Source organism: Polypterus senegalus, chromosome 3 (genome assembly GCF_016835505.1).
Source record: "Polypterus senegalus isolate Bchr_013 chromosome 3, ASM1683550v1, whole genome shotgun sequence".
Lineage (NCBI taxonomy): Eukaryota > Metazoa > Chordata > Cladistia > Polypteriformes > Polypteridae > Polypterus > Polypterus senegalus.
In genome coordinates this window covers 245405863-245430992 of record NC_053156.1, presented here as the reverse complement: position 1 = coordinate 245430992, position 25130 = coordinate 245405863, and the positions used below count along the sequence as shown (strand labels likewise).

Here is a 25130-nt window from a genome sequence, read left to right as displayed (position 1 = left end):
AAAGTGGAAGGGTAAGAGTGTGCTTGTTTCTCTTGAAATACTATTTAAGAGGAAGTTTCTGCAGGGCAGCTGTGTTTCTTTGCCATAGGTTTACATTTTAACAGGGAGACAGCTTGGATTTAAGAGCATAACAGCATGCAGGTGGCAGCGCTATGCAGGAGGAAAAATGGAGCATGGGAACTACTGAACTGCACATTAGTGACGGACACCACCTTCACAACCTATAGATTATAACAACCTGTTCTGGAGGTGCACTTCAACATTTCACAATAGCCTTCATGGATTTGTATCCCATTTGATGCTATTTTCATCCTTCCTGCAGTATGAAATTATAATGTACTTAATTCTCAAAGTGACGACTTGAAGGTAATAGAGTGTAGGGATCATAGTGTGCATGGAAATGCATGGCATATTTAGGGATTTTCTGAAGGATAATAATAATAATACATTTTATTTATATAGCGCCTTTCCCATGCTCAAGGATCTATGAGAATACAGAAGGTAGATAGAAGCCTAGTTATTCCCAACTCAGTATTAGTGCTGCAGCCACAAGTTCCTAGTATCTTAACCTGCTCACTGTCCTTAATATTGCTATATCAGAGAAGGACTGGAACAGAAAATTTCTCCATATGCAGATGATATGGTACTGTATATATCAGACCCACAAAATTCTGTGCCTGCAGTCTTAACAGCACTTACAAAATTTCAAAGGATCTCTGGTCTCAGAATTAATCTGAATAAAAGTGTACTTTTTCCAGTGAATTCTCAAACATATAATATTAGATTAGACACTCTACCTTTTATAATTGCAGAACAGTTTAAATACCTCAGGGTAAACATCACAAGTAAACATAAAGCTCTTTATCAACAAAATGGAAAAAATGAAGCAAGACATGTATAGATGGTCAACCCTTTCTCTCACTCTAGCTGGGAGAATCTTTTTTTATTTCAAAACATTCCAATATACATCAATAAATCATTTTTTAAGCAATTAGATTCAACAATAAACTCATTTATTTGGAACTCAAAATATTCACGTATCCAAAGAGCGACCTTACAAAGACCTAAGGCAGAAGGTTGAATGGATCTACCTAACTTTCAGTTTTATTACTGGGCAGCAAACATACAAGCTATAAAAACCTGGTCACAAATAGATTAACATACTCAGGCCTGGTCTGCAATAGAAGTAAAATCCTACAGTACTTCTTTATATTCCCTGCTTTGTGCCCCAATAAATGCAAGTTATTGGCAATATACTGATAACCCAATTGTGTTTCACTCACTTAGAATCTGGAACCAATGTAGAAAGCATTTTAAGATGAAGAAGCTTTTATCTGTGGCACCTCTGCAAGAGAACCACCTCTTTCAACCCTCGCAAACATATGCAGTTCTTAATATCTGGAAAAAATTTGGAATTAACTTGCTTAGAGATCTTTATATAGACAACATCTTTGCATCCTATGAACAATTACATTCCAAATTTAACATTCCAACTACACATTTCTTTCACTATCTTTAAATTAGGAATTTTGTTAAACAGAACCTGCACGATTTTCCTCTTCTTGCACCCTCATCCATGCTGGAAAAAATATTGCTCAATTTCAAGGACTTAGACACCATCTCTGCAATATATAAAATTTTATAGTCCCTCCCATTCAAAGATTCAAGAGGACACTGGGAAAAAGATCTCTTAATCAATATACCAGAAAAAGAGTGGAAAATAGCTATGCAGAGAATTCACTCGAGCTCCATATGGGCAAAGCATACAATTATTCAACTCAAAAATTATATATCGAGCATATCTGTCTCACCTAAAACTCTCCAAAATGTTTCTAAGGCAAGATCCAACCTGCGAACGCTGTACTCAAGTCCCAGCCTCACTAGGTCACATGTTCTGGTCCTGCACCAAATTAACATCATTTTGGAACAACATTTTTAAGTGCCTTTCAGACAGCCTTGGTCTCACAATCCCTCCTAACCCATTAACAACTGTGTTTTGGGTTCTTCCAGATGGGTTTAAAGTGGAGAAGGACTAACAAACTGTGATTGCATTCACTACACTTTTGGCACGCAATCTTTTATCTTGCTAAACTAGAAGAATCCTAACTCTCCTCTTTTAAGTCAGTGGGAAACTGATGTTTTATACTATCTGAAACTGGAAAAAATTAAATAGTCAGTTAGAGGATCTGTACAGATTTTTTTCAAAACATGGCAGGATCTAATCAATAATATCTTAGAATAAGCTTTTAAAGCACAGAGGAAGCAATTATTTCCGCATTTCTTTTTCTACTCCATTCATCTCTATCGGTTTATCAAACTTATCAATTTAGGTATGTTTACAAGCCTTAAGCTTTACCCCATTGGCCATGCTCTCTTTCTCAGGGATGGGGGTTGACCTGCTTTTTGTAAAAATTGATTGATTTGTATGGAATGATTACAATAAAATTAATTTTAAAAAATAATAATAATATTGTGGCTTCATAACAGTGAACATTTACCATTTTTTAAATTCATATCTGCTTTCTGTATTTCTATTATTGTATAGGGTCAAGGACAACACAGAACATAAAAGGAACCTATTTGTAAGATAGAAAGCAAGAAGTACTTTTTTCACAGACTGCAGAAACAAAAAGTTCAGCTACCTTCTTTAAGTTGAGACTCTGCTATTTTTAAGGGCCAAATAGATATAATGTCAATTTAGCTGTTGGATTAATAAATAGGCAAGACAGATTCAGTAGTTCCCTCAGATCTGCAGCTTTCTTATGTTAGAATTCCTTTGTTATCCTTTTATAATGTTGATCCACTGAAGAATGTGGTGTACAGTATAGGAAGTTGGGGCAGAAGGAAATACGAGGGTGAAGCAGTCAGAGAAAGAGGAAGCACAGACAAATGAGGCAAATGGAAGGCTCAAAGGTTAAAAAAGAAGTGACAGAAGCAAACTTCATCCAAACAGGGAGCAAAAAACAAAAAAAATTGTGACAACTTGAATTCTTGATGTTTCTTCAGACCCACCAGATTACTGCAAGATCAGGTCCAAAACTAAACATCCGTCCAGCCATCCATTATCCAACCCGCTATATCCTAACACAGGGTCATGGGGTCTGCTGGAGCCAATCCCAGCCAGCACAAGGCAAAAGGCAGGAGACAAACCCTGGGCAGAGCGCCAGCCCACCGCAGGGCATGCACACACACACACCCACACTAGGGACAATTTAGGATCGCCAATGCACCTAACCTGCATGTCTTTGGACTGTGGGAGGAAACCCACATAGACACGGGGAGAACATGCAAACTCCATGCAGGGAGCGAACCCGGGTCTCCTTACTGTGAGTCAGCAGCGCTACCCACTGCGCCACCGTGCCGCCCCAAAACTAAACATTGTTTTAAAAATAAAAAAGGACTGCAAATAAATTGTATTGTTGTTTTTTTTAATAAAATTTTATCAAGCTTAAAATCACATTACAAAAAGCAAAATACAATTCAATCAAAACAGCAATCAGTATAGCATTCCAGAAGATTAATACATGTTAAAACATAATCAACACTTAACATCTCACCTACCCAGTTCATAAAGCCTGTTGTTGGCACTTAATATATAACTTCAGTATGCAGCTATTAGATTAATTAACATATTAGAAGAGGAAGAAGTGGAATTCATTTTGTTTTACCCAGACTCGCATCTTCAGAATTAAAGTTGAACATCATTTAAATAGGTAAGTGCCTTGTGTTACATTTATTGCTTAAATAAACACCCACAAAGCATAATCCTAGAAATTAAATTAGCAAAAGCCATTGAAACAATTAACTGCACTAGGCAGAAGAACTATAATTAGCATGTTTGTGCAAAAATGCACATTAAGGCCACAATTCAGAAAGGTGTTGATTTGGAAAAAAGTATTAGTAATAACAGAAATGAGTTTTTTGACACTTTGTATGTTTTTTTATACTTACTATATTTTTGTAATTTGACTACAGTTTGAAGCATAAAAAAAAGAGTATGACAAATTGGGTATGAGACATTAAAACCCCACACACTAGTAATCGGAGGGCTCTTCTAAATGCCTTGGGGAGGTGAGATGTTAGATAAGGGTCTCAAAGTGTCAACACTGGCAACTGCTGACCTGCTCGCTCTCCAGCTTGCTTTGAGCAGTGCAGTAAACCAGCCATATTGTTGAAAGGTATAAATACACTAACCTCACAAAGAATCTGGAATCACTTGATAGTATCAAAACATTCTTTTTGAATTAAACTGTAAAAAAAAATGAAAGAAAAAATTAATTTGTGCTCTCTGCATATGAATACATTCAATACAATTTATTCTTTTAAAGCACAATTCCACTTACAAGCCCAGTAAGGAATAGTATATACTTTTTACATGCATTATCTACAGTATATACATTGTAAAAAATGGTAAGTTGTTTGCTTGTCTCTTTCTTCACCAATCACATAAAAATGCCTTAACAGATTTTCATGAAATTTTGCATATGGGCTACCATTGGTCTAAATCAATGGTGTTCAACTCTAGTCCTGGTGGGCCGCAATAGCTGCAGATTTTCATTCTAACCGTCTTCTTAAGTAGTGAGCTGTTTTTGCTGCTGATTAACTTGTTTTGCCTTAGTTTTAATTGATGTGACTCAGACCCCTTAGTTTTTTTTTCCTTAATGAGCAGCCAAATAATAGTGAGACACAAAACAAGCCACCACATGACCAGCTAACCTGAAAATAAAGAAAGGTGAAGGTCTCGGTCATGTTGGTCTGCTTAGGTCAACAAAACATCTTGACGGTGGTCTTAGAAAAAGCAGAAAATCAGCAGTCTGCTGTGACAAAGTGAGAACAGCAAGAAGTCATGATATTTAATAACGGCTTTAATTAACCTCAAGAATCAACTTCTCATTAAGAGATTGGTTGGAGTGAAATTGGCTGGAGTTTGACGTTCCAATTTAGCTGGTCATCCGTTGGTTCATTTCAGTTTGGCTGCCATTTAATGAAAAAGCTAATCAAGGACTGAATCCTTAAAAACAGGGCTATTAAAATGTGGGGTAAAGGAGATAATTAGCAGTGAAAACTGCTTGCTGAATAGGAAAAGAGTTAGGATTGAAAACCTACGGCCACTGTAGCCCTCCAGGCCCGGAGTTTGACACCCCTGGTCTAAATTAAAATATGGCATATATGTCATATCAGTAAGAAGGGTTATAATATGAGGAGGACAATCAAAAAATGGCCTCCAACACAGGAACTACAATTACTATCAGGAAAGTACAGACTGATAATACTGGATGATTCCTCATGCCTGTGCGTACAAATGTCTTTGGGATGCACTGCAGTGTATTTAATGGAGTCATACTGAGGCCTTCTCATGTCCCAAAAAAAAAAACGTAAGAGGAATGCATGAATGCAATGGTCTCCGTCTTGAACCCGGGGCTACAGGTATGAGCTCTAGTTTCTCAGGAATCTGTGTTGGATACACATTTTAGAAAACTGATGGAAACCTAGGAAAACACTAAAATATCTTTCAGCTTTCAATTGGTCCTGGATAAGTAGGTTGACCAGATTTTCATGGTTCAAAAATGAGACATTTTTAAACATTCCTCCCCCAAGTGTCGTTAATATGTGCAAGGGATTGAAAGGGAGGTTGTGGGAGGTCTCCCATGGAATTTTTGTACACCTTGTAAAAATGTGTATGTGATTGAAGAGTAGATCCCCCCAATTCAGAAGGACATTTGGTTACATTTCGATATCCTATCATGTGAAGCATGAAAACAAAAAGGACTGATTTAGGAACATTTATGCTAGGTAAGAGGGTTCACAGGATCCCCTCGAGTTTGCTGGATATCATGGCCGGCCTGTACACTGGTACTGTGAGTGCTGTGCAGAGTGGTGGCAGAACCTCTGTGTTTTTCGCAGTTGATTCTGGGGTTCGTCAGGGGTATGTCCTTGCTCCTACTCTGTTCAATGCTTGTATGGACTGGGTGTTGGGAAAGGTTGTGGGGTCCAGCGACTGTGGGGCATCTGTTGGTGAAGAAAGATTCACGGATCTTGACTTGTGACATTCATGTCTCTGGTGACTCTTCCTATGAAGTCAGTAGACGGATTGGGACAGCATGGGGGGTCATGAGGTTACTGGAAAGGGGTGTGTAGCACTCTTGATATCTATGTAAAAGGACGAAGATCCAAGTCTTTAGAGTCTTGGTGCTTCCTGTCTTGCTATATGGTTGCGACACATGGATGCAATCCAGTGACCTGAGACGAAGACTGGACTCCTTTGGTATTGTGTTTCTCCGGAAAATCCTTGGGTATCATTGGTTTGACTTTGTGAAGAATAAGCGGTTGCTCATGGAGTCCCGAATGAGGCACATTACCTGCATTGTGAGGAAGCGTCAGTTACAGCACTACGGCCATGTGGCGCATTTCCCTGAGGGCAATCCAGCCAGTAGGATCCTCATTGTTGGAGACCCAAGTGGCTGGACCAAGCTAAGGGGTCACTCATGTAACACTTGGCTGCGGCAGATAGAAGGTGAGTTCCGGAGGGTGGGACTGGACCGCGTGTCTGCCTGGTGGGTTTCCAACTGGGATCCCAAGTTGTTTCATCGTGTAGTTGGTGTATCAGTGCATGCTCCCCGACTTGACTTGACTATGCTAGGTGCAACGTCCAATGGAGGCCGGCCTTGTAACCTCTGCAGATTTTGTTTTTTCTCCAGTTTTTTTTTCTGTTCTCCCAGCCATCTGACTTTACCTTGTTTTATTGTTACTTATTCTTTAAAATTATTGTCTTATCGTAATTGTTTTTATTTTCTTCTAATTTTCTCTTTTTCATCTTGTAAAGCACTGTTGGATGAAAATGTGCTATATAAAGAAATGGTGTTACGAATAAAACGTGACACTAGGCATAAAACAGGACTGTCTGGTCAGCCTGTGGATATGTGGCCAGTTTCTTATAGAAAGCACTCATTCACGCGTGCATTTCCATTCTTATAGGGCCAAGTTAGAGTCAACCACTCTAACATGCGTGTGCTTGGGATAATGGCAGAAAAACCATAGAGATAAAACCCATAGACATAAAGCAGAGAATGTAAAAACTTAACATAGACAGTGCCCATGGCTGAGATTCAAACTATAGACATTTGATGTAGTGTGGGTGTAGCAATAAGCACTAATTAATATATATTTAAATGATGTTTCTGTGTGCATTTTTATTTTTTATTTAGCTGTATGCTGTATATGTTACTTTGTAGGTTTTTGTTTGCATTTACTTCAGAGATTAGTAAATGACAGACTATTCTTAGATTTTTTATTTTATTTTTTATATTTATTTTTCTTTGTTGATTAATAAATACTTTGAAAATAAACACATTATAGCAGACTCTTACAGGCAGAATTATAGTATGAATATGTCCACAGGTTTAATCACTTTTCATTTGTATAGTGTTTGTCAAGGCCAGATACTTCACGGCTTTTTAAATGCTAAAATATTTATAGCAATGAGTAAGCAAAAATAAACAAAGTGCAAGCGTAACAACATTATTTAAATAAATAAATATGAATTAAGTTAAGTACAAATTAAATAATTAGGCAGAAAATAAGCTTACTGGGAAAAGTGCCAATGCAGAATGTACTATGAAGGGAAAGAATGAGATTACAGGAGTAAACAGTGCTTCACAGGTTATGCAATTCAAAGACACAAAGAGAAGATTTCTTTCCAAATAAGAAGAAGGAGAGGGCCAAGGTGTGATTACTCCACTGATGAATTATTTGTTGTACTTGAGACATTCTGCCTTGTATTCATGACTGCAGCTGCTTATTCCAGATACAATGCCAGCCTAATCTGAGCTGAGCTTGACTAACATTTCCATGCAGCCACACATGCAGGCTCCCTAGTGAAGAATTAAGGGGAGACACCGAGTATTTTTTTCCCATTAAGTGTACATTATACTCAGGTGTACAGCTTTAAGGGAAACCTTTTTAAAGATTCATTCATTGGCTCATTATTAATCCATTCATTTATTGCATGTAATTAGGGCAATATAAGGATTTACACATCCTCATAGGTTTTCATTATAGAAATTCAAGATTTTGCAACATTAAGACAGCAGTGCTAACAACAGTGCTATCATGCCTCGCATTTCAAAAATTATACCCTTAAAAGACTTATTTCCTCATTACAAAAGCTCAAAATCTATAAAAAAAATATATATAATCATAAACTGCTCAAAAAAATTAAATGAACACTTTGAAAACACATCAGATCTCAATAGGAAAAAAAATCATGCTGGATATGTATAATGATGTGGACTGGGTAATGTGTTAGGAACGAAACAACGCCATATCATTTGATGGAAATGAAAATTATCAACCTACAGAGGGCTGAATTCAAAGACACCCCGAAAATCAAAGTGAAAAAATGAAGCGACAGGTTAGTCCATTTTGCCAAAATTTCACTTCAGCAACTCCAAATCGAACTCAGTAGTTTGTATGGCCCCCAATGTACTGACAACGTCGGGGCATGCTCCTAATGAGATGATGGATGGTATCCTGGGGATCTCCTCCCAGATCTGGACCAGGGCATCACTGAACTCATGGACAGTCTGAGGTGCAACCTTGCAGCATTGGATGGACCGAAACATAATGTCCCAGAGGTGTTCTATTAGATTTAGGTCAGGTGAGTGTGGGGGCCAGTCAATGGTATCAATTCCTTCATTCTCAAGGAACTGCCTGCATACTCTTTCCACATCAGGCCGGGCATTGTCAAGCACCAGGAGGAACCCAGGACCCACTGCACCAGCACAGGGTCTGACAGTGGGTCCAAGGATTTCATCCCAATACTTAATGTCAGTCGAGGTGCTGTTGTCTAGCCTGTAGAGGTCTGTGCGTCCCTCCATGGATATGTCTCCCCAGACCCTCACTGACCCACCACCAAACAGGTCATACTGAACAATGTTACAGGCAGCATTCTCCAAGGCTTTTCCAGACCTGTTCATGTCTGCCACATGTGTTCAGGGTGAACCTGCTCTCATCTGTGAAAAGCACAAGCCGCCAGTGGTTGACATGCAAATTCTGGTATTCTATGGCAAATGCCAATTCAGCTCCACGATGCCGGGCAGTGAGCACAGGGCCCACTAGAGGATGTCAGGCCATCAGGCCACCCTCATAAAGTCTGTTTCTGATTGTTTGGTCAGAGACAATAACACCACTGGCCTGCAGGAGGACATTTTGTAGGACTCTGGCAGTGCTCATCCTGTTCCTCCTTGCCCAAAGGAGCAGAGAGCGGTCCTGCTGATGGGTTAAGGACCTTCTACCGCCCTGTCCAGCTCTCCTAGAGTAACTGCTTGTCTCCTGGAATCTCCTCTATGTCCTTGAGACTCTGCTGGAAAATACAGCAAACCTTCTGGCAATGGCACGTATTGATGTGCCATCCTGGAGATGTTGGACTACTTGTGCAACCTCTGTAGGGTCCAGGTATCGCCTCATGCTGCCAGCAGTGACACTGACCATAGCCAAATGCAAAACTAGTGAAAAAGCAGTCAGAAAAGATGAGGAGGGAAAAATATCAGTGGCCTCCACCTGGTAAACCATTCCTGTTTTGGGGGGTCGTCTTATTGTTGCCCCTCTAGAACACCTGTTGTTATGCAGACAACACCAAAGCAGCTGAAACAGATTAACAACCCCCTCTGCTACTTAACTGACCAGATCAATATTCCAGAAGTTTCATTGACTTGATGCTATACTCTGATTAAAAAGTGTTCCTTTAATTTTTTGAGCAGTATATTTCATTAATATGAAAGAGATACATAGCATTAAAATAAAGAAAAAGTAGAATGATTAAAAATATACTGACTCTCTAATAATTCACTTCAGTTGAGAATTAGAACATAAGAAGTATGATTAAAAGAAGTGGAGTCAATTTATTCTATCAAGTTTATTTGGCTAACTGATAGCTAAGTTATTTCAATTTCTCATTCAGATACCTTTAAAAAGTTCTTAAGGTCACTGTTTACACTATATTTGCTTGAGATTCCCCATAACCCTTTGTGTGAAGTAGTTTTCCTAGCTTCTGTCTTAAATGCACTTAAATGCACTTTCCCAAAATGTCATATTATGTGACTTCCAGTCATGGGGTATGTCGGATTTGCCAACAGCAGTCACTGATCTCGTCATAGGACTATGTCAGTTTACGCAATTAAAAATTGCTGAGCATATCAAATTTTGCGGACCTTCCAGCACAACCATGCTTGCCCATTTTTGTGACAGCCAATAACATACTGTCTGACAGAGCCAGGGCTATATAAAGGATTATCAGATATGGCAAGTTCAGCCACTGGCTCAGCCCTTGTTTTTTCTTTTCTATATTTTGTTGTGGTTCATAAAACACGAGACATCAGAAAGCCAAGCCTCTCTTCTGTTTGTGAAGTCTAAAACACACATATTCCTTATTCCTCTTCATTGCATTCTATATATTTTACTTCCAGATGACCAATTATTGCTTGTCAGGTCTCATGCACACATAGCCTGTCTCTCTACAACTACAGTAGATTACTTTTTCAACCTATTTGATTTTGTCCAAGCAAGTTGCAGACTAGTTGGATTGTCGCTGGGCATGTCATATTATGTGACTTGCTTCACAGGAGCATGCCACCGACTGCCTCCGATTTACTAAGATTATGTAGAGCGTCATCATATACATGAATCACTACTTAAATGAAAGAATTCTACTGGACCAGCTTTGTCAATATCTTTGAGAATTTTTAAAACCTAGGATAGGCCCTCATGCCGCCTTCTCTGCTCAGAGCTAAAGATGTTAAATTCATTTAGCTTGTCAGACTAGGACCGTTCATCTGGGATGCTTTTGTCTCTGCTCTGCACAGGTTCCTCAGCTGTTTTGACTTGACTGAGTCACTTTACTGAAATTACACCTGGATAAGTCCAGTAACTGTATGTGTGAGAAATGCACTAGACATCTCTGTGATACACTTAGTTTCATTTCTGAATGTTATTTACTGTGCGGTGATGTCGAGATGTGGCTTTTATATGCATTAGCATAGCCGTATTTTTGGTAGTAATGGTATCACTTGCAACAGCCATTATTCTGGTGCTTTAAACATCATGTCATCATCCATCCATTATCCAACCCGCTATATCCTAACTACAGGGTCACGGGGGTCTGCTGGAGCCAATCACAGTCAACACAGGGTGCAAAGCAGGAAACAAAGCCCGGGCAGGGCACACACACGCGCACCCACATTAGGGACAATTTAGAATCACAAATGCACATAACCCACAAATCTTTGGACTGTGGGAGGAAACCAGAGTACCCGGAGAAAACCCACACAGACACGGGGATAACATGCAAAGCGAACCTGGGTCTCCTAACTGCGAGGCAGCAACGCTACCCACTGCGCCACCTTGCCGCCCTCATGTCATCATGTTACCACTATATCAACGTTCTGTGGTGGAAATATTAAGGGGTTTTTTTTTGGAATGACTCAGCTATGAAAACAAAGACGCAATTTAGGGTGCTGTTATGGTTTTGAATCTCACAAAATTTTTATCATGGTCTGACTTATAAGTTTAATTTTTCCCCAAGTGTTCCTTTGCCTCTAAAAATTAAATGAGAATGGTTTTCATGATTTTTGAGGCCAAGGAATCTAATGGTTATATCCATCTTCTAGTTTGTTTTTAGCATGGTTAAAAATGATTCACATTTTCCCTCAGCATTATCTTGTTTTCCATATGGATGCCACCATGTAGGAGAATGGTTGCTCATCATTGAGGGATGGTTTCCAAAATGTCAAATGACATTTTTAAAAAATCAGCCATATATGTAATTATACATCCAAAATTTGGATTTGTCAAAGAAAAAAGTTTGCATCATTTCTTGAATTTGCTGGTTATTACATATTTTTCTGCCCTCTGATTACAATTTATATCTCATAATAGTGGACTCTAGTTATTTGTACCCATTAAGGGTTATGACTTACTGCTCTGTTCTCTTACCTCAGTTCTTGCTACATAATATATCATGAGCTTTGTTATTTTCTATCAGGTTATGACCCTAATGTGAATTTTGACTTCTGTATGCCATTTCATTTTAATGATGTTTTGGCCCAGGTAGAAAGACATAGTGGAAAAATAATCTACATGGATTGTCAGTTGTATTTTATAAAATTTTCTGATGAAGGACATTAGTGTGTTTTGGGAGATTTTTCTTCTAAAGAAAATTAAGATTTGATTAGTCATTTTTTTGTTTATCATGATGTAGCTTTTTTTCAGGAGCTGCAACTGTGGGACTTTCCAGAGATATTAATGTGAACTCAAGTGAAACACTTTAACTGTACACAGATGAGCTCATTTCATCTAATTATGTGATTTCTAAAGCTCCTTTCATCTAATTATATGATGATTAACTGAAACAGGGCCAAATTAGATGTGTTGTAGTAAAAGGGTAAATCAGTCAGTCACTTTCTGTTAAATTTTTTCAAGAATTCAGGTGAATATTATACATGTTTAATTTTCCTGGTCACTGTCTGTGTGAATTGTGCATGTTCTTTTAGTATCTGTGCATGTGTTCTTACCACTTCACAAAGGCAAGTATGTTAGGATAACTGTTGACTATAAATTTAATCAATAAGACTGGTTTTTGTTTATGAGTGTATGTTTGAGTATGTTGTGCAATGGCCATCAAAGTTTAGCATGTACCTGTGCCCAAGAGAATCCTGAATTGCATTATGTGGGTCCAGAATGGATGAATGGATAACTAAGGAAGATCTGCTAAATTTGGTTTTAACTTTTACATTGATGTTTTGACTTGGCCATTAACAAAAGTTCCCATTTGATACATTGAGATACTACAATTTAACAAAATAAACAATGAAAATATGCAAGGGGATAAATGCTTTAATACTGTAATATTACATTCTGAAATCTGCTTAATTTAATTCAGGATCATAGGATGAGAGAATTAAAAAGAAATGAAAAAAGGTAACTTTTATAGTAGAAAACTACATGATATAAAATTTAGCATGGACATCTATATATATTGTGGCAGTAGGGGGCGCTAGTGCTCCCTTGAATCCTCAGGTACAACTCCAGACACCGGATAAAAGTCCCAGACTTTTTATTTTCCTTTTTCACAGTGCACCAAGCACCCTCCACACTACTCATAAATTAGTACAATAAACACAATAATCTCTCTAACAATAAACTCTCCTCCTCGCCCAGACACTTGCTCCTCTACCTCCCAGCTCAGCTCAGCATCTGGACTGAGCCTTCGTCCTTTTATAGCCCCTGACCCGGAGGTGTTCCTGTCCCAGCAGTCCACAGTTCCTTATTCCTTCCGGGTCAGGGCAATCAATCCACCACTTCAACTCGGGAGCACGACATTTCTTCCCGTCACGTGACTGTGACGTACTCCCGGGTCATATGGCATCATAGAGCCCATAAGCCCCCCCACAGCGACTCCTGGTGGTCCCCAAGGTATCCAGCAGGGCTATGTATAAACACTACAAAGTCCATGAGGCCCTGCTAGACCTCGGGGCACGATCCTGCTGTCGGGAGAGCTCCTCCTGGCGGCCTGGGGGTGAGGACCGGCATGGGAAGCCGAAAGTCCTCCACAATATATATATATATCCTCTTTAATAAAACCCCAGTGTGCGACCAGGTGTCCGTGTGTGTGTGTCTTCTGGTGAATCGCGCATGCGTGGGCCGCGCCGTGCATTACACCGTGACCCGCCCATGCGCACGGCACCCTGGATGCACACACACTGGAAGCTGGGCACACAGTCAATGGCCTAGCCGCTGCCGCGCATGATAAGTAAATAAAGCACACACACTGGAAGCTGGGCACACAGTGAATGGCCTTGCCACGGCCACGTATGATAAGAAATAAAGGACAACATTGCTGGGGAGAGTGCTGATTTGGTAGTCGCGGCCGCGCACATAAAATCCATTGCTGGGGAGACGCCACACATACAATAATCAGCTGCACGGCAGCACAGATTAAAATACTTGCTGGGGAACTAAACAGTACTTGCTGGGGAGACGCCACGGGCACGATTATCAGCTACACTCCACACATTAAATCAGTTGCTGGGGACACTCTGCTGATTGCCCAATATTGTGACAGAAAATTAAAGTTATATTACAGGCAACAAAGCCAGTATTACTGTCAGAGAAAATTACAGGCATTTTACAGAAATACAAACCAGTATTACTGCGAGAGAAAATTAAAGACACACAATACAGTGACGCATATTACAGCCACATACAAGCCAATATTACTGTAAGAGAAAATATTACGGATGTATCTACTAACAACATGCCACCCAAAAAAAGGACGCGTCAAGTAGGACAAAAGACACAGACAATCAAATCCTATATAAGCAACATCTCCTGGAAGAACGGTCAGCTCAACAAGTAAACATCAACAAAAGAAAGGCTGAAAGACAAAGAAAAATACAAGCAAATAGATCGATTGAAGAAAAAGAAAATGAGCGTGATAAAAACGCTAAAAGAGAAAGACTCAGAAGAGCAAACCTTAGAAGTAGTTGGCATTTACTTGCCAGAACCAGTATTCAGCTACTGTCAGTTATATGTTGCATTATCAAGAGTTAGAAGTTTTCCAGATGTTGTTGTCAAGGTTGTACATGGTCCTGAACAAGGCAAACTGTTGCCAAACTCAGACAGAATATTTACAAGAAATGTTGTCTATAATGAAATTGTATAGAAAAATTTCATGAGGTAAAAAATATAAAATTTTACCTAAATATCTTCTTCAGATATTGTGTCTTACAGATTGTTACAAAGTTTTACACTAAGGCAATATTAATTATACTTACTGTGTTGTCATATACGTTTCTATTTTATTTTTATATTATTATTTTACTTTAGGCTTCTTGCAAAAATATTTTTGACAAAAAAAAGGCAAGAAACAGAATGAAGTCAAGGTCCCTTGCCATTTAATATAGACTGTTACTACTAATGTTTATGCACTACTGTTCTAGCACCTGTTATTGTAACGGGCTTAATGTCTAGTATATATATATATACAGTATTAATATAATAGGGGGCTTTGCCCCCTGCTCACTTCGCTCACCAACCCCTGTGTTTGGTTTTCCGGATGCACACTTTTAAGATTTTTTTTTCTTTAAATTGTTGCTATTTCATTAGTTTCACTTTTATTTCAGAACTTCTGTAAAAACAATATTTGGAATCTTTCGTGTCCTAATATGCTGAATCTTTTAAATGAGGTCTGTGAGACTTATGTTTAATGACTTTGTACCATAATTTAGGATAAGTTTCTCTGTTTGGAATTTCTGCACAGACAAAACAATCCACATCATCAGCAGTTAATAATTTTTTTTGCAAAGTAACCAATAAATGCATGTGAGTTAAACCCCGTTTTTGAAATTCTCTGACTTAAACTAATTTCCTTTTATTTGCGTCAATGTGATCTGTACTATCTTTTTTTCTAATACTTTAGCGAATGACGTATTAGTGTCACAAAAGTTCTACTTTAACAATCGCAGACTGCGTAACCCCAAACAGAACTTTCTAGCATCCTCTCCAACCCCTTCTCCCACGGGTCTCGCCTCCCCCTTACCGCATCAATTAGCCCCCAGCTATCAGTCTTCTGTGCTGTACTCTGCCCTCCCTCGATTGGACCTGACAGTCACTTAAAACAAAAAAAGCTTCAACTTGGCTGCGATGCTACAATACTTTGGAATTTTACTGCTTTCATATTCTATACCTTTCTCTGCATGTGTATCGCGCCTTGGGTCTCTTTTCTCTGCACTGCTCTTTCTTCTTTGCTGAGAGCACAGGATCTGTGTGTGCCACGTGACTTTACATGACTGAATGTTTTGCTGGCTGTCCGTGCTCTTATTTGATAAGAAGGGCATGTCTTGCAAGAATTTTATGTTCCACGTCCCCACGAGACTGCCCTGGCACAATCTCTTGGCACCAAGTCTCATGTTTACAGTCCCTGCGAGACGCTCCGTGGCCAGTCTTTTTTGTCTTGCGGTTTTTTTAAATGTCTTCCGAGAACTTCTGAGAAGATCACGTATCAGTGCCTTGCTTTTCCATTCCAGGATTTTTTTTTATATATAGAGAGATATATGAAATAAAACGTCTGTCTGTCTGTATTTATGACTATCCACTTTTCACGACAGAACTACTTAACAGATTTAGATCAAGCTGTTTATTATAATTTGCTTGAACATTCTGGTTGATTTTGCGACTTCTCTCATCGCGCTAAGTATCATAGTTTGTTTGCGGTACCGATTTATTTGCATGAATCTGAGAGAGAGGCTGCGGGCTGTGGGAAGGGGGAAGTGCCAGCATCTATTCGAGTTGGTCTACCTCTTTCAACGTGTTGTAGCGTACCTTGCCTCTGCTTAGCTAGCAAAACCAATTTGTTCAGCAGACAATATCATCTAGATGGTGTTAAGGAGTAATGTTTGATGTTTTTGAGAGATGTCTGTTTTAGAGGGTAGCTGCAGATTGGTAGAGATATCACGACCACGTGCTTTTCTCCCCACATGGGAGACACTCTCCCGTCAGAGCTGAACACGATCAGGTACAGTGCCAACGTTTGACGTTGGAGGGTACCTACCTTCCGCTTGTCCAGAATACATTTTTTTTTTTTTATTGATTTTTAAAGTTTGTTCTATTTCACTACTACATGGGAGGAGCCATGGGGGACAGTTAATGAGTATATAGAATAAGAAGCTAACATGTTGGCTGTTTAGTTTTAATATTATACACCTTCCAGAAATGTATTATTTTTACTTTAATTAATATTATGGCATCCGAATCACAAGGGTTGTTTAAGGATTCTAACTTTAATCCCTCAGAATGAATTTTATTTTTTACCTTAGCATAAAATAAACAACAAAATACTGACAATAATGTTGATCAGATATGGTTTTTGCATTATAGCAGTGGTTCTCAATCTGTGGCGGGCCCCCCAAGGGGGGCGTGAAGTAACAAAAATGGGGGCGCGAAAATGTGAAAAAAAGAAAACAAGAATCGAAAATATGAAAAATGCATCTATTGAAACCAAAACAAATTAACTTAAACTACATTCTGGTACTAGAAAAATAAATATAGAGTTAGATAAATGTCAATAAAAGTTAAGTAGGTATAATAAAATATGCATCTATGATATACAGTTGTGCTTGAAAGTTTGTGAACCCTTTAGAATTTTCTATATTTCTGCATAAATATGACTTAAAACATCATCAGATTTTCACTCAAGTCCTAAAAGTAGATAAAGAGAAACCAGTTAAACAAATGAAACAAAAATATTATACTTGGTCATTTATTTATTAAGCAAAATGATTGAATATTACATATTTGTGAGTGGCAAAAGTATGTGAACCTTTGCTTTCAGTATCTGGTGTGACCACCCTTTGCAGCAATAACTGCAACTAAACATTTCCGGTAACTTTTGATCATTCCTGCATACTGGCTTTGAGGAATTTTAGCCTATTCCTACATACAGAACAACTTCAACTCTGGGATGTTGGTGGGTTTCTTCACATTAACTGCTCGCTTCAGGTCCTTCCACAACATTTCGATTGGATTAAGGTCAGGACTTTGACTTGGCCATTGCAAAACATTAACTTTATTCTTCTTTAACCATTCTTTTGTAGAACAACTTGTGTGCTTAGGGTCGTTGTCTTGCTGCTTTTTTTGAGATTCAGTTCATGGACAGATGTCCTGACATTTTCCTTTAGAATTCTCTGATATAATTCAGAATTCATTGTTCCATCAATGAAGGCAAGCCGTCCTGGCTCAGATGCAGCAAAACAGGCCCCAACCATGATACTACCACCACCATGTTTCACAGATGGGATAAGGTTCTTATGCTGGAATGCAGTGTTTTCCTTTCTCCAAACATAACACTTTTCATTTAAACCAAAAAGTTCTATTTTGGTCTCATCCATCCACAAAACATTTTTCCAATAGCCTTCTGGTTTGTCTACGTGATCTTTAGCAAACTGCAGACGAGCAGCAATGTTTTTTTTGGAAAGCAGTGGCTTTCTCCTTGCAACCTTGCCATGCAAAATATTGTTGTTGAGTTTTCTCCTGATGGTGGACTCATGAACATGGACATTAGCCAATATGAGAGATGCCTTCAGTTGCTTAGAAGATACCTTGGGGTCCTTTGTGACCTCGCCGACTATTACACGTTTTGCTCTTAGAGTGATCTTTGTTGGTCGACCACTCCTGTGGAGGGTAACAATGGTCTTGAATTTCCTCCATTTGTACACAATCTGTCTGACTGTGGATTGGTGGAGTCCAGACCCTTTAGAGATGGTTTTGTAACCTTTTCCAGCCTGATGTGCATCAACAACTCATTTTCTGAGGTCATCAGAAATCTCCTTTGTTCTTGTCATGATACACTTCCACAAACATGTTTTGTGAAGAGCAGAATTTGATCCCTGTTCTTTAAATAACACAGGGCGCCCATTCGCACCTGATTGTCACCTCATTGATTTAAAACACCTGACTCTAATTTTACCTTCAAACTAACTGCTAATTCTAGAGGTTCATATACTTTTGCCACTCACAAATATGTAATATTCAATCATTTTCCTCAATAAATAAATGACTAAGTATAATATTTTTGTCTCATCTGTTTAACTGGTTTCTCTTTATCTACTTTTAGGACATGATGGAAAATCTGATGATGTTTTAAGTCATAGTCATGAGGAAATATAGAAAATTCTAAAGGGTTTACAAACGTTCAAGCACAACTGTATCATTAATTTAAAAAGAACGAATTGGAATTAGTGGGCTCCTTTCAAAAAAACATTAGGGGGGGCGCGATTAAAACTGTTATAAAAACTCGGGTCGCAAATACTTAAAGGTTGAGAAACGCTGCCTTATAGAACAATTCTGTTTTCACAACTAACACAACCAGTTGTCTACTAATTAGAGGTTTCTTTCTATAAATGATCCCCTTTCCTTTGGCTTGCCCTGTTCCATCCTTGATTTCTGTCACAACCTTTTCTGCCATATTCATAGGAAATTGATTGTTGTCACTTGGGTGTACAGTAAGACGGAATCATTTTGACATATATTCCACTTTTCCAGGGTATTGACTTTTAGTGTAGGGTTACCAGACGTCTGGCAAAAGAAGGACTCGTCCTCATTTTCAGCATTGTGTCCTCCATCCGGCAGGCATTGCCTAAAAAGGTGAAAATGGCTGACTTTCATCAATCACTGACTTGACCGTGTTATTGGCTGAAATTGTATGCCGTCATCTCTATGTTTTACATAAATCATCTACGTTTTATCAAAAACAAAATACGGCTACACATCACACCCACTTTTCCATTTTGTGTTGTACATACTTGTTATACGAATATGCGGTAATCTTTTATTTAAAAATGTCATCCAGCAGTAACACTAATATGTGGAAATGCAAATTCTCTGACAACATGAAAACAAAGTATACATGATTGGTGAAGGACGCACCAAAAAAGAAGAAAAATGTTTGGTTTGTGATTCTTACATCTCCGTTGCAAACAAGGGTACCACTGGTTTAGAAAATGTTGCCAGCGAAAAACACAGAAACACTGCATACTTTCAAAGTTGTGCAAATGAAGCTGTTACTCAGAGCTGCTTAAAATCTGCAAATTTTTCTTTTTTTATTCCTGGGCATAATGCCAACATTGAAAAAGCATTTTCCTTGATCAACACACAGTGGATAAAAGAAAGAAATAAGACTGTCTGTTGACTCTTTCAGAGGAATTCTTCTTACAAAGTACAATTTTAAGAATGTTTTTTGTCTGGAGTTCCATGCCTAAGTTGCCAGGAACAATGAACTGCTGCGAAAAGTCACCTCATCTGAAAAATATGAAACTGCATAGTTATGCTATAACTTTTAATTTTGATGACTCGTTTTGTTACCTATCAAATTAGTTGTTTTTAAAGTTCTCATTGTAACACACAGTTCACGCTGTGTTTTGTGTATAGACATGTTCTCATTCTCCTCCTTTATCATGGCTTTGTCCTGCTTTATGAGTTTGCAGGTATCTGGTAACCCTACTTTTAAGTGTCAATTCTCAAGCTTAATGCAAAGGGTGCATATCCTTTCAATTTTCTTAAAAAGCTAATGCCACCCTTTCCACCAGTTCCCTAAGAAGTACACTAGCCAAACAGCAGCGGCCTGTGACTAACATAACCAATGTCGGCACCACATCCTCTTTGAAATTTTTAGTAGGTAAAAAACATACTACTCCTTGTTTTGGTTGCATTCACAGGCATTTGAAAGACAACATTCTCTTATCAGTCATGGCTGGAATCTAACTATCCAATAAAAATTGGCAACCTGATGACAATGATCTGGACACCATAAGTGAAAGAGCTGGGCATTCCACTTCAGCACAGAACAAGCAGCAGTCTCAATGCAAAGTTGTCTTTGACCCTTTCTGTATACATAAATTAATTCATTGTAATTTCTGTGATCCTTTGGGCTTTACCAAAGATTTTTCAAGTTGATAAAAATCAAGTTCTTCTTCCTTTCTAGTAACAGGTATATATATATACTAGTCTTGGATAAATACTAACATTTTGACTTCAGTACCAGTACAAGCTTTCGTATATCAGTACCAATATCAAAATGATACCAAAGCAAATAATGGATAACTCTCACCATTCTACCTCAAACCTGGCTCTGAGCTGCTTTGTCTCCCTTCCCTTCCCACATACACATGCGTCTTACTGCTCTGCTGCACACTGCTTGTCCGTGGTCAAAGGCAACTCAACTACCATACTATCGCCGCTATTGAGCGCACTGGTATACGCAGATCATAACAAGGAGCTGGTCCCCTTCAGAGCAGGAGCGTGCTGATAAACACATAATATAGGAGTTTGTGCTAGTGCTCATATACACACAGTCTAACGTGGAGCAAGGGGTGTTAATATACAAATATTGCTTCAAAGGTTGAAGGGGCAGGTGGGGGGTATATGAAGGTGATGGCAGCGTGCAAGTTGCCATTACATAACCATTTACTTCCATACCAAAATTGCTATAGTAATAGTACCATTTAAAAATGTGATATTTTGGCACTTTTTCAGCACCTGTATACCACACATCACTACTTTGTATATTCTGATTTTTAGAGTTGATATTATTGAACTGCATAACTATATTATTGTTGTTTCCTTACAGCCTTTATTGGATTCTTGCAGAAGATATGTGCATTATTGAACCAATCATACAAGAAAGACTCTATTCCAGCACTGAAGAATGATAAGTCATCCCAGAAGGTTCATCCACTCCCAGTTGATTTTAGGATGATCCACTGGCATATGTTTTGGATTACAGCTTTCTGGTAATTTGATACCAAGGGTAACAAGAAGTTGCCAAGTTTATAAGTAGTCTACTTTGCCATTTTTCAAACATCTGTGTTTAAACTGTTATAAGTAATCTTTTCTCTTAAGGGGTCTACAGAACTAAACAGATTAATGTAGTCAGAATAATTGCTAATCACGGGATGTATGAGTTTTGTCCTATGGAAAAGCTGGGCTGATGATGACTTACGTTTTGGCTGTATAATATTATAATTGAAGAAATAGGAATATATTGATTCATAGTGCTACCCTTTCTACTACATGGAGCTGCAGCCAGTTTTCAGTGCTTTATGGAGAAAGTGCTAAAAGGTGCCGAACAATATGCAAGCGTGTACATAGATGTCATCTATAGTAAGATATGGGAGGAGCATTTGGAATACTTAAAAGATGTTTGTAATCGTCTGAAAGCAGCCAGGTTAGTTGCAAACCCAGATAAGACAGTGATAGCTAAGAAAGAAATGCAATACATGGGTTTCATCATTGTGGGTGTTGTGATCAAGCCCTAGGTCAACAAAGTGGCAGCTATCACCAGTCATCCTTGTCCCACGACAAAGAAACCTTTCTAGGATTAGTAGGGTGGTACCGCAGGTTCGTCCCAGACGTTTCTACATTGGCAGCTCCCCTGACCAACCTGTTAATAAAAGCAGCACCAACAGGAATAAAATAAATAACATTCTGTGAGAGAGCATTCCAACAGATGAAAAATGTATTTGGTAAAAATGTAATCTTGCATTGTCCAGACTTTGAATATCCATTTATTTTGCAGGTAGATGCATCAGGGGAAGATTTAGGGGCAATACTTCTGCAAGGAGGAAGGAGAAAATGGAGGCTGGTGCTGTTTATCAACTGCAATTTTTTTACGAGGGAAAAAATTATGAAGTGGTAGAGAAGGAGGCACTGGTAATAAAATGGGCTATAGATAATTTAAAATTGTAGTGAATGAGTTTCTGGTGGAGAGTGACCACAGAGCGCTGCAGCATATATAGAGGATGACATTTATAAACACTTGCAATGCTCAATGTCACCTTTGCTTCAGTCATATAGGTTCAAGGTGAGACATATGTCGGGAAAAAAGAAGTGTTTGGCCAATCCCGCCAGTGTCGACTTATGTATCGGTATGTGGTGCAGTGCCTTAGCACCTCACTAAACTAAGGGCAGTTGGCAAAAGCATGAATGTTTATAGTCAGCATTTTCCCATGTAAATACAATGGTGCACTTAGCCTTTTTTCTTTCTTTGGTTGCTGCATGAGGACGCCCGGTAAAAGTGATGCCAATTGCCAGTCCCGGAAGAAAGAGTTTCAGGGTGGCCAACAACACAAGACGGCAGGCATGGTGAAGTAGCTGCAATGAAGTCAAGATGCGCGTAAAAAGAATGCCAGCTTACACAGATGAAAGAGCAGGGCCCGCTGGAGGAATAAGAAGCCGTACAACGAGTGCAGGAACACTGCTGCAGGTATCGTGTGCAAAAGTAATACTAAGTTATATAGAAGTTATTGGGAGGCCAATGACACATAGACATGGCTACCTGTGCTACATGACACCCTGGAATATCACCCACTTTTGGTAGCTAAGAAACATATGGCCATATAAAAAGGGTGAAGTGGATGTTAGAGGTCAGCTGTCTTCAGGCCAAATCTGACTTGTTGAGTCAGTAGGTGGCAATATGGATAGCGTGAAGGCACACAGAGAGAACTCTCCAAATTGATACAGAGTGGATGCTGTCTGTGAGTAAAGAGTGAGGAGCTGTGAAAAAAGGTTTTCTTGCATTGGGTTAAGGAAAAAAACTTTTATTATTTTTCTTTCTCCTGCAAAATTCAATGTGCAGAACTTGTATATATTGTGAATATTACCTTGGCTTTCCGCCTCAAATGTTTATTGTTGTTTTTGATTTTTCAACAGAGTGGCTGTGGACACAAGCTTTTCTTTATTTCACGACAGTCAACTTTTATTGTGTATATTGTTTTGCACTTGAACAATAATTTTTGGTAATAAAAGACATTAATTGTTGTTTTTTTCAAGTTTTTATGCACCTCTGGGAACTACTAGGATCCCTATTGTTAAGGTTGTGCCACAGGTTCAAGGGCACAGGGCTTCACCCATAGGAATTAAGGGGATAATAGTGAAGAACTGGGACAAACAAAGTACTATCTATCCATTTACAGGGCAGAAGCACAGCTCTTTGGACTGGTTTCAGTCTTCTGTCAATGGAACTTTGATGGTGCTGCTGTTTACAAAGGCCACTGAAACAAAAAAACATGAAATTATTCAGATATTTAATGGGGAAATTAAGTGAGCAGGATTGATGAGCTTTGTTGGGCTTGTAAATGTTCTTACAATTTAATGAAATAAAACTGTCAGTGTCTTTTAAAGTTATATGTATTATTGTGAAAAGTAAAGGGCATTTCATAAAATTAAAAAAAGAATTGGTATGTACTGATACTAGTCTGTATGTTAGTTTTAGAGGTTATTTCTCAGAATTTGAAAGAAAAGACATTTTCAGTCCAAAAGAGGCCTGTACGTCAAGTACTGTTAAATGTACTCACTACAGATCACTACAATAACAACAACATTTATTTATATATCACATTTTCTTACAAATGATGTAGCTTAAAGTGCTTTACATGATGAAGAAAGAGAAAAAAGACAAAATAAATAAAGAGTTAAAATAAGGGAACACTAATTAAAATGGAATAAAAGTAAGGTCCAATGGCCAGGGAGGACAGAAAAAACAAAAAAACTTCAGATGGCTGGAGAAAAAAATAAAATCTGTAGGGGTTCCAGTCCATGAGACCGTCCAGCCACCTCTAGGCATTCTACCTAACATAAATGACCTCAATCAGTCCTCATTGTATTCAGGGTTCACATGGAAGAACTTGATGATGACGGTCATGTGGACTTCTGGCCTTTAATCCATCAATGAAGGGACATCACAGTGCTTTGATTAGGTGGTGGTGGCGCAGATCGCCACCATAGAAAACCAGAAAAAGGACAGAAGAGAAAGTAGGGGTTAGTATGGATTTTGAAGCCGCCATGAATAATAATGATAATGAATTGAATATACAGAGCATCAGGATTAAACTAAAATGAAGCTATGAGAAAGCCATGTTAAAGTAAAGTGTTTTCAGCAGTGTTTTAAAGTGCTCCACCGTATTTGCCTGGCGAATTTCTATTGGCAAGCTATTTAGTGAATATTTTAGTTAGTTCCTTTGCTATGTTTTTTATTTTGTTTTGTAAAGAATTTCTAAAAAAGAAATAATAAAAATGTATTTTAAATTGTTAGTGAGAACTTTCAAGATGATCTAAACTTGGCACTGAATTAAAGAGACAATGAAATCTTCAAGTTGAAACAAGCTATTTATAATAACATATGACATATAGGGTTAATATAAAACAAAAACACACAACAATAACAGCAATCAGACTAATACAGATCTATCAGTGTAGGTATTAGGTGCCCACAAACATGACAGGTTGTTATTCTGCTTTCTCCTCAAAGTATCCAATTCTCTCTCCTCCCAAACAATAAGAAATTGCTATCCTAACCATGTCAATAAACAACAGACCCAACAGTACCCAAAAACCTCTGCATTCTGCTCCCAAGTACTATCTGACATGTGGAGGCTAGGAAGATGAACTATTAAGGTTACAATAAAGTGTGCAATCTTAGAAACTTGCTGGGGTACGCTGTAATCTGTCACCACTTAAGACACAATACTTATGGTTCCATGTAACCTTAAAAATAATGCTTAATTTTATTATGCTAGTACCCCTGT

At 38.5% G+C, this 25130-nt stretch overlaps 1 long non-coding RNA gene across 1 annotated transcript in view; it reads left to right on the top strand.

Annotated features, from left to right (window-relative positions):
* The window catches only part of LOC120526027, a 31324-nt gene extending 7960 nt beyond the window's left edge, over positions 1 to 23364 (top strand). The window contains exons 2-4 of the long non-coding RNA XR_005633062.1: positions 21176 to 21338; positions 22124 to 22810; positions 23257 to 23364. This is a non-coding gene — a long non-coding RNA (uncharacterized LOC120526027). The remainder of the gene's footprint in view (positions 1 to 21175; positions 21339 to 22123; positions 22811 to 23256) is intronic.
* The last annotated feature ends 1766 nt before the right edge of the window (positions 23365 to 25130 follow it).